The following is a 15233-nucleotide window of genomic DNA, read 5'->3' as shown; positions in this document are numbered from 1 at the left end:
TATCATATCCCTTGATTAAACAATTTCAAGAAGTAAAAGAATTTCAAGCAGCAGGAACTGCATAAAAAAATACTTTTGAGGAGAAAGCTCTTTCTTTCATCTCTAAGATGCCATCTTTTTGTTGGGAGTAATGTCGATTGGAAAATTGTCCTTATAAATCATTCCTGAGACTGTATTTTCATTTCTGTTCATTATATTGGAACTGTCCTAGCATTATCTGTACTGTTTACTACATTTTTTTAAAAAAAGTACAACATTATGTGGAACAAATAAAAGTTAGATGGAAGGATAATTTATTGAATTATTAGCTATTTTTATTGCGTACTTGCTGTCGCAGGAGACTTGTGAAATGAAGAGTTCACTGCCACAATATCTACAGTTCTGGTTGGAGCTCACATTCTTCAGGCAGTTTTTAACACCTATCATATTTCAGGGCAAAAAAAAATATGAGATGTTGAAAGGTACCCCCTAAGATACATCCCAGTAAGTCCTCTGCTTGTGTTAGGAGATAAAGACACTGTGGAGAGAAAGGGTAGAGAGCCTTGTTAAGGATTAAGCAGAGAAGGTTGTAGAAGCCAATCCAAAATGACAGGGAGAGTTGACTCAGGCTGACAAGGGAAAAGGTATTATGATTGTTTTCCTTGTTTGTTGCCTTATTTGTTTGAGGGTAGTAGACCTTTGTTCTTCTTGTCCTGATTTGGTTATGTGGCTGTAGAATGTACACGTGAGAGCCAGAGGCATGAATGAGGATCTGCAGCATTTTCCATTCTGCATGGCCAGCCCGGATGCTGTGAGGGCCATCTCTGAGCCCATCCGGACCATCTGTGTGGCCCCTGGAGGAAAAGGACTCCACTAGGCTCAGCCTGAGGAAGAGGAGCAACAATGATTACTTAACCACAGTGGAACAGGGTTGAGGTCTATTGCCTATATAAACACTGCTAATTGCTGTATAATCCTAGGAGACGGAAGATATCTTAAAACACAAAGGAAATTGAACTTCCCTACTGGCAAGTTAGGAGTCGGGTCAAATTGAAACCTTGCATTAGGAAAATACCTACGAAGTTTATTTTTGCAGATGAGGAGTGTGGGAAAAATTATAACTCTTAAAAATATATGAATCAATGTTTTAGAAATATTTAAAACCCAAACTTACGGTTCTTAGAAAGAATAGCCTATCTAAATGATTCATTTAATTGGAAACATAGTCTATTTCAGCATGATTTAGTGCTTGTAATTTGCTTTTCATATTCTAAACCTTAATAATTTATTATAAAAATGTATTTTTAAAGATGTGAAACTGAAATTTTTTTGACTTAAGTAATAACAATAACTGCATAAAAATCAATGATTTTTTTAACTTCTGTAATAAAGATATTTACAATAACCAAACTCATCATCTTTTTAGTTAGTTTCACTGGAGAAGTTCTGTGACTCCAAAATAAGTAATAAATAATATTCATATAAGTATCCTAACTTTTTCCTAGTGCCTGAAAACTTTTTAACAAAATAGTAATGTCATTTTACATTTAGAAATAAATTGAAAAATATATATATTGAATACATATATATATACATATGTGTGTAATTGTATAAATTGTACATTAATTTAAATCTACACAAACCTGAAAATCACAGCCATTTTAATCTTGAGAACACATTTGAATGTGGAAAAGGGAGTGGTGGTAAAAATCTAAATTTATCATGAAAAAAATTTAGCTACTTACAGTTAACCTTGGAAACATTCTATTACAAAAAAAAAAACTGTCTTTTTTAAGGCTCTGAAATGAAAGTTTTTATTTAACATTTTATTTTAAGAATAGAGCTCTAAAGCTATATTCAGCAATTCTTGCCTGACAGGAGAATGTGTACAGACCACTCTGTTGTACAGTGGCGACTTTGTTTTACCCGGGTACCACAGTTATGGATGTTAGATACTGTTGATACTCGGTATTTTGTAGCAACAAATTAATAGTTATTTGGAAATTAAATTGCCCAATTGTTTTATCTGTGACAACTACTAAGCAGTCTATCTTTTGGTAATGAAGATAGCTGATAATTAAAAACAGGGTAGAAAATTAGCCTACTGGTAATTTCTAGTAATACAAATAATGTTCTTTGATGTTTACTCTAAGCCAGACCCTATTCTGTATATTTTTGAACTCATGTAATACAGATAATAACCGAGATAAGTGCTGTGTTTATTTCCATTTTTACTTCTGAAGAAACAGAGGTATAGAGAGTTCAAACAACTGAAGTTCAAATTCAGGCAGCCTCCCTCCAGAGCACGTATTCCTCAGCATTGTGCCACGAGGCCTCTGCTAAATTAAAAATTGCTTACATTTAATGATGGCTCACTATGCACCCAACATTTAACTATGCCCTTTAAATTATTATATCATGTGCTACTTAAAATACAACTATAATGTAGAACTGTTATTATTTCAAATTTCAGATATTAGAAAAATACAGACACTAAATAACTTGTTTAAGTAAATATGAAAATAAATGTGGACGGCAACTGTGAACCCAGTTCTTTCTTGAGAACCTGGTGTGCTTAACTGCTTAACATGTCTGCCAAACTGTAGTCCTACAAAAATGTACATATAATATTTTAATCACTATTTTCAATAATATTACATTTTTAGACTATTAAAATGTCTACTTTTGACTTTTTTTGAATAACCTGAATCATTGAGTGTATGTTTTTTGACTAGAGAAAAATCACACATCTTTAGCATCAAGAATTTTTGAGTATGTGATGTCTTTAAAAATATTTATATTAATTGACCTAGTTACATTTTATTAGAAACCTGATTCTAAACCTACACACAGAAATGGTCTTATAACTAAGAGCTATTCATTACATAAATATATAGCAATAAAAGGACAAATTAATTATACCTAAATATCAAGCAATAAGAAAAGAGTGGTGTAAACTGTAATATTTATTCTTAATGGGATATTGTGCATTCATTAACATGAGAATCATTTATAGAAGTCTTTTCAAAATAAAAATGTGGATATACACTGGCCTATATAGTCATGTTAAAATTATGTTTACTGATTTTTCTCTCTTTTTATACTCTTGTAATTTTATTTTTTTCCTTTTCAGGTATTTTTGTGTCAAGTAGAAAAAGACTGAGAAAATGCAATGGCAGGGTCATAGCATAAGTTAGAATGCATAGCTATACAGTTCATCATGCTCAAGAAATTACCTGCAATTAGAATAATGTACTTTTTCTGGCTTATGTGGTGGTTACAGCCTTCATTTTCAAGGATATACCATTAAAGGTCATTTAGTAAAGGTGGCCAGAGGTAATTGGGAGAGAACAGTAGTGCTATTTATGTTAGAAGAAGATTGTTTGGAAATGGTATGAATAGAATATTTAACTACAAACATCAGTGCTAAAGTTCACTCTTCTCAGCTGGTTGTAGAGAAAGCAGAGTAAACCTGCTCTGATTGCTTTAGCTTCATTCTTTCTGGGCATTCTCATTTATGTACTGAGCTCCTAATCTATTGGCCTTGGGCGTCAGCGTGATATCTTCCCATGGAGAGTATCATATCAGGCCTGGAAACCTGAGAATGGGTGTGACAGCATGTAAGGCCAGCCAAGCCCAGATGGTTTCCTAAGACAGAAATGAAGTCTGGACTCTGTGTGTGTTTCCAGGTCTAGCATTGTTTACCTGCATCCAGAGTTTTTAGAATAATTGCTTTGAGAATACCTAATGCTATCTGCAGTTTTTAGAATAAACAACCAGTCCTAGATAGCCTGTGTAAGGAGTGTGGAGGGTGATAGGGGAAATCTCAGTACATGGGAGAGTAGGACCAGGGTGACCTGGGATCAAATCCTGATTTACCCTATTTATTTACTGTGAAGTCTTGAGCAATTTACCAAACTGCACCAAATTCTAGTTTTCTTGTCGGTAAAATTAGGTTAAGTATAGAGTCTGATTCATGAAGTTGCTACAAGGATAAATTAAGAGTGGTTTTCTTTACAAGATGTTCCACATACCGCATTTCCATCACTGGTAGTAATGTTATACCTAAAACTCCATGGGGCAGTAGATAAGAGTTAACCAATTACTCCATACACTTACTACATAGGGAAAAAGGTTTGGGTAATCTCCAGATTAGGAATTTTTTGTTTTACAAGAGTATCTCGGATGAGGAAGGATGGAGTTCAGAATAAAGAATTAAAGACAAATCTGGGAGAAGTCAGGACAAGAAGGGCTATTGCACAATTTGAAGTGTTTCATGAAAGTGACAGCTTGCTCACAGAGAAAAGTAAGAAAACCCCAATTTGCAGTTAAAATTCTCTATCTGGAGGATAAATGATATGGAGTGACTGCTGTCTGTATGCGGCAGCAAACACCAGTGAAGTTAGTTTAGAGAAAATTTTAATCAGAAGGAGATTATGAACTAAAACCTTTCAGTTTTGAATATAAAAGAGAAAAAGCAAATTGTACTTTTAGTGCTGAACATAATAGAGAATAAATTGGAAATTAAACAGAATAAGGTATGGCAGGGATTGGAGATAATGTTTTAAGAAGCAGAGAGATTTGAAAAGATAATAATACAAAAACACACACCAGAAGCCAATGAATTGGCTGCTTCTTCCGTACTGTAAGTTTCTGTTTCTATAGTTGTACGTATATTTCTTCCCTTCAATAAATAAAATATTCATTCGGGAAAGAAGACTGCCCTCCCTCCCTTCCTCACACAATATTTTTTCTTCCCATTTAGGTAAATTAGGCAAACGTGAACATTAGGTAAAATCATTGTAAATGACTTTTTTTGAGAAATCAATAATTAATTTCAACAAATAGATTAAGTGTGAATTGAACTTTCATTGTATAAAACATGGGAGGGAGGGGATTTTACCAGTTCTGATTGAACCCCGGGCTCCCTAAACACTCATGAGCAGCTAAGCTCGCCTCCTCTCCTGACCGGACTAGGCACAGAGCCCAGGATGTCTTGGCTTTTTCCTTTCAAACATTTTGTATTCTTGGGTCACATAAGGTTGAACTCTGGCCCATCAAATAATATGTTCTTCAGCCATTGCTAGTCTATGTTTCATGTCACCGGACTTCCCCGTGAAGTTTGCAGAATCCTGAGCTACCATCCGGGAAGAAAGTCACTTCCTTTTGATTTTATCATCCATTGTTCTTACATTGATTTTAGCGGTACAAGTGGGCATCCTCTCCTCAGGTTTCCCACTGGTAAAATAATATTTTCTTGTGGTATTAGATTGAATCACAGTTTCAGCTGATATCAGTCTGATTCTTTATTACAAAGTTCACAATCAAAATTTTGCCTAGTGGTTTTGTGACCTATTTGTCTTCGTCAGTTCAGGCTGCTGTAACAAAATACCATAGACTGTAGATGATATAAATAGCAGAAATTTATTTATCACAGTTCTGAAGGCTGGAAGGTCCAAGATCAGGGCTCCAGCAGGTTTGGTGTCTGATGATGGTTTGTTCCTCTTAGCCAGTGCCTTCTCACTGTGTACCTACAGGAGGAAGGGGTAACACAGCTCTCAGGAGTTTATTTTAAAGGGTACTAATCCCATACATAAGGGTGAATACCTCATGATATAATCAGCTTCCAAAGACATGGCCTGTTAATACTGTCACCTTGAGGGTTTCAATATACAAATTTTGAGAGGGCACAAATGTTCAGACTATAGCACTGTTGAAAGTCATGGCCTGGATCCATTATTTTCTTGTTACACAATTTTTGATAACAGCAACAACGTATATTTTCTTTTTATATAGGTTTGAGTTTCTTTTATTTACCTCTTTTTTTTATTTCTCTTTGGTAAAATATATAAATGCTGGAATCAATAGAGATTACTTGTACTTTTCTTCTGAGAGTATTTTGCCTACGAAAAACCTGGAATTTGCACATTGCTATAATATCCTGGTCCATAACCATATCTTTAGAGATATAGACATTATCATCCTGTATTTTGAAAATGCACTCAATGAACATATACTACTTGTAGACTGGGAGAAAAGGTATTTTTAGAAACTAGGTAACAGAATGTAGAGTATATTCAGTGCAAATCATTACTGGTAAATAATTAAATATTCCTCCACTATAAAAATTTAAGGAGACCCTTTACTTATAATGATAGTTTGAGGGCACATCGAAGTATTTTATGTAAGTTAGCCTACTTACTAGTACTTTGTATGATAAATGATTTTTTTTATCATAAAGCAAATGAATGAGGTGGCCCTCAAGAGAAATACAATTCTGATAGCCCAAAATATGTCATAATGAAATGTTACTACCCTGTTCAATTATGATAAAGATTTTCAATAAAGTTTTGACATTTTTGAAGGCCTGACTCTCAACATCATTATAGAATTATTGGAACTATTAACCCTCTCCGAGAGCTTTCGATCTCCAAATCCACACTACCATTTTGCAGATTATTTTTAGGACACTTTTTCCTTCACTGGAATAGTCACTATGCAGACCTCTAATAGCACCACCACGGAGCCACACTAATATTTACAGAGGACCCTGGGGAAAGAAGGCAATAACGTGATCATACTGGTGTATGCTGTAGAAAGTAAAGGAATGATTTCTAACACAACAAAGTTGACAGAAGTGGGTATTCTTGACATCAGGTTTTCAAAACAGAGCAGAACTTTCATGCTAGATTATCTTCTGGTAAATACAGACTAATAATTATCTGCTGCAGAAAGTTAATTTTATGGTGTGTAATTTTACGTAATGATGTGTTTATTCCATGATGGAAGAAGGGTTTAAATTCCCTTAGAATGAAATATGAGAATTGCCCCAGAAGTGCACATTACCTAGAATCAAATAATCTTAAATTTTCTCTTGACAGAATATGAAACTATATCATCTTTAAAAACTTCCAAGCTAGATGCTCCAGGATGGAACTGTATTTGGAATATTATCTCAAGTTGTCATGACTAGAAATTTCCATGCAATCTACAAATATTTACTTAGTAACTCCTATGTGCAGAAAATTGGAAAGCATGGGTGACACAGACTGTTATTTTATTACTAATAAATAAAACCATTTATGCTTTGTTATAAGTGACAAATTCACACATCTACCAAGAATAGGCAAGAAAAATAAAAGCACGAAACTGTCTGAAGATAACTGGTAGCATTGTACAAAGGGAACTCTGCCAACCTGAAAAGGCATCAGTCATTACTATTGGGTTTGAAGGACAGGGAGAATTATTTCTCAATTCTGATGAATTTTTGTATACGACCAACTTAGGTCTATAGTTGTAGTGCTACACAATCTAATTGTTGAATGGTATTTGGGAATATCTATTTTTATATAAATTATTAGTTTTTAAAAGTAAAAACCTCTATTCAAGCCAAAATATATATATTTTTGGAACTTCTGTTCGAACCTGTTAGATGCAGGCAGACGTGATAGCTGCTTCACACTCTTCAATAAGCCAGTTTCCGCACAATAACATTAGTGGAAAAAAATGAAACAATTGTCTGTTACTATTTTTTCCTTAATGTAAACAATTATGTTTAAGTGCATATTTGTCATCTATAAAATAAAAGTAAACAGTATTCTTGGCCATCCTTTTCACCCTTATGTATTAAATGAGGTCTTTTAGAACACATCTACCTCCATTCTTCCCTCAATCAAATTTGGGTTTTGTTAAGATTATATGGAATTTCACTTTAATATTTTTGTTTTTATTGCTATGAATGCATACCTTTTCTGTTTCAAAAGCTAACTTTTAATAATAGCATCACATCTCAGAAAATGGTATCAGACTTTTAAATAATTAAGTTGTAAAGTTTTTATTTCTCACCATTCTTTCTCAAATACCACAACTTTGCCTTTATATGACTTTTCATCTTAAAAAATAAACAGTTCTTTCTATTTTCTAAAAGTAGAAAATACTAATAATTTGAACTACTCAAAATCAAGTGAACCCCAAAAAATGCTTGGCTTTCATGAGTGTCACCGGTCAAAAGAGTGATGCAAGTCCACAGCTCAATAGTGTCATTGTGTTAATGATTATAATTTCTAGTCTCAGTTCTGACTCTGGATCTTACGGACTTAGGTCTTTTTCATACCATTTGTCTCATTTGGGCCTGCAATTGAAGGTATTGAGAAACGTTTCCAATTGCAAGACTTATACTCACTTTTAAATTCAAGTTTGAATTTCCTATCTGCAGAGTAGGAGCTTTCCACATGAAAAAACGAACTCATGAAAGGACTGGATGATTGAACATTCATTCGTTTCCCTGCTTTGCAATGAATATAAACTGACTCTGTTTCAGTTTATGCACCTACTCATTTTCTACTTTAGAGCAGCTTTTATGCTAAGAAAATGTCTGAAAAACTTCTATCTCCTGGGAAGAAAAGTGCGTTATATGTCAAAGCAGCAATTGTTAAAAGACTGTAATATTTTCAAAGGGTTGGCATCAAGGTCAAATCAAAAGGCTAAGTCCCTTTACTTTCCTGCATATATTGTTTCCATTTCTCTTCTCTCTATTATAATCATGTCTATTTGCTAAAAGGTTATGCAAAATAAATTAGGCTTTTAGAGCACTGACAGCTCAGCCATAGAGAAATTCTTACCTCTATTTTTTTTGCACTTTATACATGAACACCTGCTACACTTTTAATGAGCTTTAAATTATACTTTACACCCATGTAACAAGAATGGATATTGCTCTTTAGTTATAATCAAAGAAAATATCAGGATGACTTGTTGCTAAGAGCAACAGCTTGTCAAAAAAATAATACTTCCTCCACTAACAATATAGATAGATAGGTCCAGGTTGATAGATAGAAAATATGATTTATACTACATTGAGAGTTATCGATCTTTTAAATTTTCTTGTCTTCTGTGATTTAAGAGGAATTTGTCATTGCTCTATGACTATACTGAGATTATTTTCTTTTGTTCTTATCTTTGTTCTTTCAGTCTCCTTGCTTCTAATAGGCCAAAGGATAAAAAAGTAGATTTTCTTTTATGCTTTTATTTTCTTGGACACATTAACATGGAGAGACTTTAAATAAGATTTGGAGAGCCTCTTGAAATACCATAATATAACAACATATATTTATTGTTTGATCTATTTCCCCCTATAATCTGACTCACTTTTAAATTCTTAACCCTTCTTAAGTGACCTTTAGTCATTGTTAGATTGCCTATTAAGGAGTTTACTATATGATAAGAAAGAAAGTATTAAAAATAAACTAGAGCAATTTGGCTACATACTACGACTCACATGAGAGATCCTAGACTTCATGGCCAATCAGAAATAATTTCCTTTCTAAAATGGTATGAATTTAATGCCACCTATTGAGAAGTAAGATGTATGTGTGGAAAAGAGGACTATGATGAAAGTAAAATGTAATCTAGGGCCAGACATGATGGCTCAGGCCTGTAATCACTGCAGTTTGGGAGGTCAAGTTGGGAGGATCAATAGAACCCAGGAAACTGAGACCAGCCTGGGCAACATGGTGAAATCTCATCTCTACAAAAAATACAAAAACTAGCCAAGTGAGGTAGCACATGCCTGTAGTTCTAGCTATTCTGGAGGCTGAGGTGGGAGAATCGCTTGAGCCTTGGAGGTCGAGGTGGCAGTGAGCCAAGATAATGCCACTGTACCGCAGCCTGGGCAACAGAGTGAGATCCTGTTTAAACATAAACAAGTAAATAAATAAGTTAAAATATAATCCAGTGGAGGCAGGAAAGGGGGCCATGGCAGAAGGAACTCAGTCATGAAGGTTTCTGTCCTATGTCCTATTTAGGCACTGGGAGAGGCAGGATTTCATGTGATGCAAGTATTGCGACTATGGGTTTCACCACCAGAATCTGCAAAGGAGGAGTAGGTGCTTCTCTATTAAGATTCATACCTATCCATTACTTGCCTTATGTTGTGTCATACCGCAGATGAGTTCATAACATAGACTGATAGTTACATTTAGATTTATTGTTTGTAAGTTTTTCCCTTTACACTGAGAGTAGGGCTGGTTTAGATATAACTATGTTGACTGTTATTTAAAATGCTTTTGAATATATAGGTGAAAAGCAATTAAAAAACAGAGATAGATAAGGATAAAACAACAGAATGGACAGGAAGGAGAGTACGAGAATTGGTGAAGAAAGATAAAGAAAAAGAAAAAAACAAAGAAACAAAAAAGAAATCTTTTAGCATGTATGCCCACGCCACTGTCAAGTCTTCATATGAATTTTGAAAACAATTCATTTTGCTGAACTAGCAACATAGTTAACATAATACATTCTATAACCTCAGCTTTCAATTTGGCCATCTTATATAAAAATGTTCTTTTAATTTTTAAATAAAAATAAGTAAAATGTAAACAATCTTTGTTTTTGTATTTCCTAAAATAATGTACCTTTGCCTTTATAAGCACGCATTACTGTATCTTCCTTTTCAAAAAGAGAAATTTAAATGTCTCATTATAGAAATGTACTTTTTCCTCTTATCTACAGTAACAAAAAACTTCAGAAAATATTTGGTTCCAAAGCTCCTCAATATGCAAGCTATCTATTTATACTAATTATTCAAGTCTTGGGAGACTGAAAAGCAGAGATAGAATTCTCATGAGAAAAAAACAACTCTCTGTCACATGTGAGCTGTCGTAAAATTCACTGCTTTTATTTAGAGTAGATTCAGATTAAGAAAGAATAGAATGTCTGGTATTTTAATTTAGCTAATGACAATAATAAATGTTGATAATAAAATTATAGTCATGGTATATGTGCAGGAATATTTCTTTATTTAATTTGGCTGTAATGACATCATGAAATATACAGGCTATGTCCTTCAGGCACCCTTGTTCATTTTCTCTGAAACAAATCAAATAGAATACCAAATATTAGAACAAGTATTTGATTTTTTGTGTGATGTTGTAAAAGCACAGAGTCAAAAATGTATTAAATCTAGTGAACACATTCTGCCATATTCTATAAGATACTCTCCAACTTGGGGAAGGTTTTGTGATATTAGCTTACCTTGCTTTACTCTATTATATCTCTCTCCATGTTCACTAAATGATTCTCAATTTCCCCAAAGTGCTAAAGCTGAAGTTCAAATACAAATCTATGTCAAATATCCACTTATGTTCCATTGGTTTCCTATATAACATAAAGTTCCACATAATTTGACAACTTCAGGTAAGGTTTAGAGACATTTGTTTTGTGTTAATTACAATATACTAATATTAGATTTTGTTCAGTTATTAACATCCTTTGAATCTTCAACCTGAGCCAACTAAAAAAATTCATTAATTTTAAAGCGTAAACTTTGGTGTTCATCAAACAATGAAATGTAAAAAAAACACAATTTTTGCTGTAATTAAAATTATCTTTTTTACAAAATGCATGAGAACCTAATCTAACCAAAATTTTATTGAACACTGGGCATTGTGGGTGACTGTGTGTTGTGTGTCTGTGTGTTAGGAGATGGCATTTTAAGTAGAAGTAAAAGTAAAAGGCAAACATAGAGTAAGAGGGCCGCCATTTGATATTGCTGGAACTTTATTATATTTTTTAGTAACTTCAACTTTGATTTTATATTCAAGGCGTACACACACAGGTTTGTTACATGCTGAAACTTACCATACAAATGGCAGATTCATAGGAATAAGCAGACTTAGCAGATGTGAAAGGTTGAAAATCGAGGGCGACAGCGGCCTGTTTTGATTACCACTGTATCCCAGCTCTGAGAAAACTGTCTAAAACATTAAATATAATTGATACCTGTTTGTCACATTAATAAATATAGGCAAGTGGTTAAAAAGAGCAAGTATCTCTTACCTAATTTCTCTGCTAATTCTAAACCGTACAGGCCTGTTTGAATGACACTACATTTAAGTTTCCACATTTTCAAGTTATTTTTGCAAGTGCCGACAATGTTGTAACTATAGCTTCTCTTGTTTCTCCTAACACAGACTAATCTTGGTTCCAATACTGGGGAAGCAGACTGTTAGCCTCAGGTTCCCTCTCCTTTCTCACCTTCTTACTTAGTTTACTCACTGCCACAATCACACCTTGACTAGAAGCATATTTAGGCCCATAAAATAATAATGTTGAAGCTTAGGTCCAGTATCCTTGTAACGTTTTGAGCAGTAACCATTAACAGGCACACATGACACCCTCCTAGGATTGCCCAAAAAGGCGAGACAAAGACTACCCCAGAAAAAGAGGAACAAAGATTACTGTTTTATGATGTATCGCTTTAAACTTCCTGTCCCTTATATTAGTCTGGACTAATCAACCCAGATTACTGGTCCTTTTTAGTTAACAGGTAGGCCTTGGCAGATATAACCTGTATAGGTTCAGGACCCCTAAAACAAGTGATAATGATTTGTAATGCAACAGAAACAAAGTCAAAGACCACCGAAGAAGATGCTTCATCGAAGAGTTTAAATTTTTGGATGTTCCCCTTAATATGAAATCCTGTTAATAGAATGGTATAATCCTTAATAGATATCATTCTAACAGAGTCAGTACTAATAGACAGAATTCTTAATAGAATGTCATAGCAGATATACAGCTTTATTTATCTTTATTCAAACCTCCAACATTTTAATAAATCTGGTACACTCACCTATGTCTGTATGGTTTTGAAAATTAAAGAGATGGAATCAACAAAAATAATTATTATTTTTCATTTATTCTGTTAATTTGTCACTGTGCTGTATGATAGCATTATGATATGTGAACAGAGTCATAGTATATTTCCTTTTACCCATTACTGCCACCTTGTTTCCAGACCCCTCTCTCATTTCTTAACCTATTTCAGCCAGTAATGAGAGCCTTCCTTGCTCTTCGCCTCAAAGGTTGAATGTTCTGGAAGAATGAGGAAAACAAGAAGTTTTTTATGGATTTTAGACTTTGACAGTATGGGACTTCTGGGTAAGACATGTATAGCTCATCTCCACACAGAAAATAATAGATTTAGGAGAAATCAAGTGAGGTATGAGCAAGATTTCTCACTCCTAACCTTACCCTGTGAGGGGGTATTAGAGGGTCAGAGAGGAAGAAAAAAGGACTAAGATGCTGAAGACAGCACTGGCTGGGGCCTTGACCTCTGATTTCACATGCATCATCAAAGGCAAGAGAGAAGACTAGAGAAATTCACATAGATTTGGGTCAATCTGCATTCTGAGACACATTCAATCCCTTTTCTTGGTACAATTCAAGGAAGTACTCAGATCCTAAAATAGAAATGGTTGCAGGAAGTGTTTATCAGACAGGCTTTGAGGGCCATCAGAAAGCAAACCCATAACCCTCAAGACAGAAGGCAGCAGAATAATTCCTTTGATGGCTCCCAGAACAGCCTGGAGGTGGTAAGGTAACACCGTAGATGGCCAGTGAGTTTCTCACGGCTCTATCATGAGGGAAAAGCAGCAGAATGATCACATGCAATAGCGAGGACAACACAGTTTGGTTAATGAGAGTCAAACTCAAATATCCCCTATTGTTAGGCAAGTGATAACTGGGTGGCTTCCTTGGCAGATTGCAGATTGCCACCAAGAGCAAAAGCATCTCATCAAATACCCAGATGTATCATTAAGACTCACAGCAGATGGCAACTCCTAGAACCTTCAGGGGAAAACTGGTCCTACAGGAATGGGGGAAACCTTAAACTGAGATTAATTTCCCTTCACCTTGTGGAATGGTTGCCTATGCTGGAAAATCAGTTACGTTATAGAAAATACAAAATTACATTTTTTTGCACTCTTGAGTTTTGTGATTAAATTCAAACTCAAAATCTGCCACTGTATAGAATCAGCTACATGCTCCCCCATATGGCACAGAGATGAGGTAAGTACTTGGAGGAGTGAATGCAACTGGAAGGAAGAGAGGAGCTGTTCCCAGGAGAGCAATTCAGAGAGACTTGGGAACAGAACTCAACTTCTAATATATTCTAAAGAAAGAAGAATTTGTAAAGTCTGCTTTAAAATCTTTAAGATGGGCAGAGAGGTGGAGGTAGATTCTTATGCTGCAAATAACACTGTTTTCTTACTTTTGAAAAGACACATGTATAATGTTAGTAGTAAAAAGAGATCATACATGTAAACTACTTAGATTAATTGTCTGTATATAAGTAGGTGCCCGAATTTTCTTCATTTTCCTATATTATCCTTTAGACATGGAGCTAGATTCAGGCAGAAACATTTGTATTTTGCTGTCTTACGGTAGTGGGAATGAAAATAAGAAAAGGCAATTGAAGGATCAATAAGTCAATCTAGAAATTTTAATTTTAAAGCACTAACTTTAAAAAATAGCAAAAAAGCCAGAATCCATCAAAGAAAACCACCCAATTGTGTATAAAATGCACATATACTTTATTTTACATATTTCTATTTTTATGTAAGAGAATGTGTTTTTCTAATCATTCTCATTTGCCTGCTCATTGAGCTGTTCATTCATTTTAAACTATTCTGCATTTCCTTCTGCAAGAAATTCTGAGTGGATAATTTTGATTAGTAGCTCTTTCTGGATACACATCTTTTTGTTCTTATTTTCAACTGTTACAGTTTTACTTTTTATTTTAATATGGCTTTTCATTTTATGACTTGTGATTTAGACTAATGTCTTTGATGTGAGCCATTAATGCAGTGACTTGATCATTTTACATTGACAAAGATACGAAATACATTCATTTATTCCTTTAATAAGAAATGTCATACCATAGGCATTTAATAAGTAATTGTACATGAGAAATTGAAGGTCTGTCAGTGTCTTTGTTAAGTAAAAGCAACAAATCATGTAATTTTTATCTTTTTAAAGAGATAGGTCTTTTTGAAGATAATGATACAGTGAGAAAAATCTAGAAAAGAAGATTTTGAAGAAATTTATGGGTAAAATGAATAGACTCTTGCATGCAATATGGTTCTGCCATAGCGCCCAGGCAATCTTGATCTCATCTGCATTGGCCATGTGAGTAAGACTCAACACAATTCTGGTGAAATGTACTGTGACCTTCCCTAGAACGTGGAAGCACAGTCTTGTGAGGACCTATCACAAGGCCATTTCTCGTTCACCTGGTAAATTGCAAGACGCTGCTGAAAGGCAGCTTCTCATCTGACTCTTGGTTCCAGTCAGGCGGTGTAGGACTTTCTATCTTTTGGATACAGCTGCAGTGTGTAAAACTGCTTGCTGTAGTTTAGAGTTGGCTTTCTAAAGACAGAGCATCCCACCATTCAAGTTGTCTATCATCTGTCTCC

Source organism: Symphalangus syndactylus, chromosome 4 (assembly GCF_028878055.3).
Source record: "Symphalangus syndactylus isolate Jambi chromosome 4, NHGRI_mSymSyn1-v2.1_pri, whole genome shotgun sequence".
Lineage (NCBI taxonomy): Eukaryota > Metazoa > Chordata > Mammalia > Primates > Hylobatidae > Symphalangus > Symphalangus syndactylus.
Note: the sequence above shows the minus strand (reverse complement) of the source record.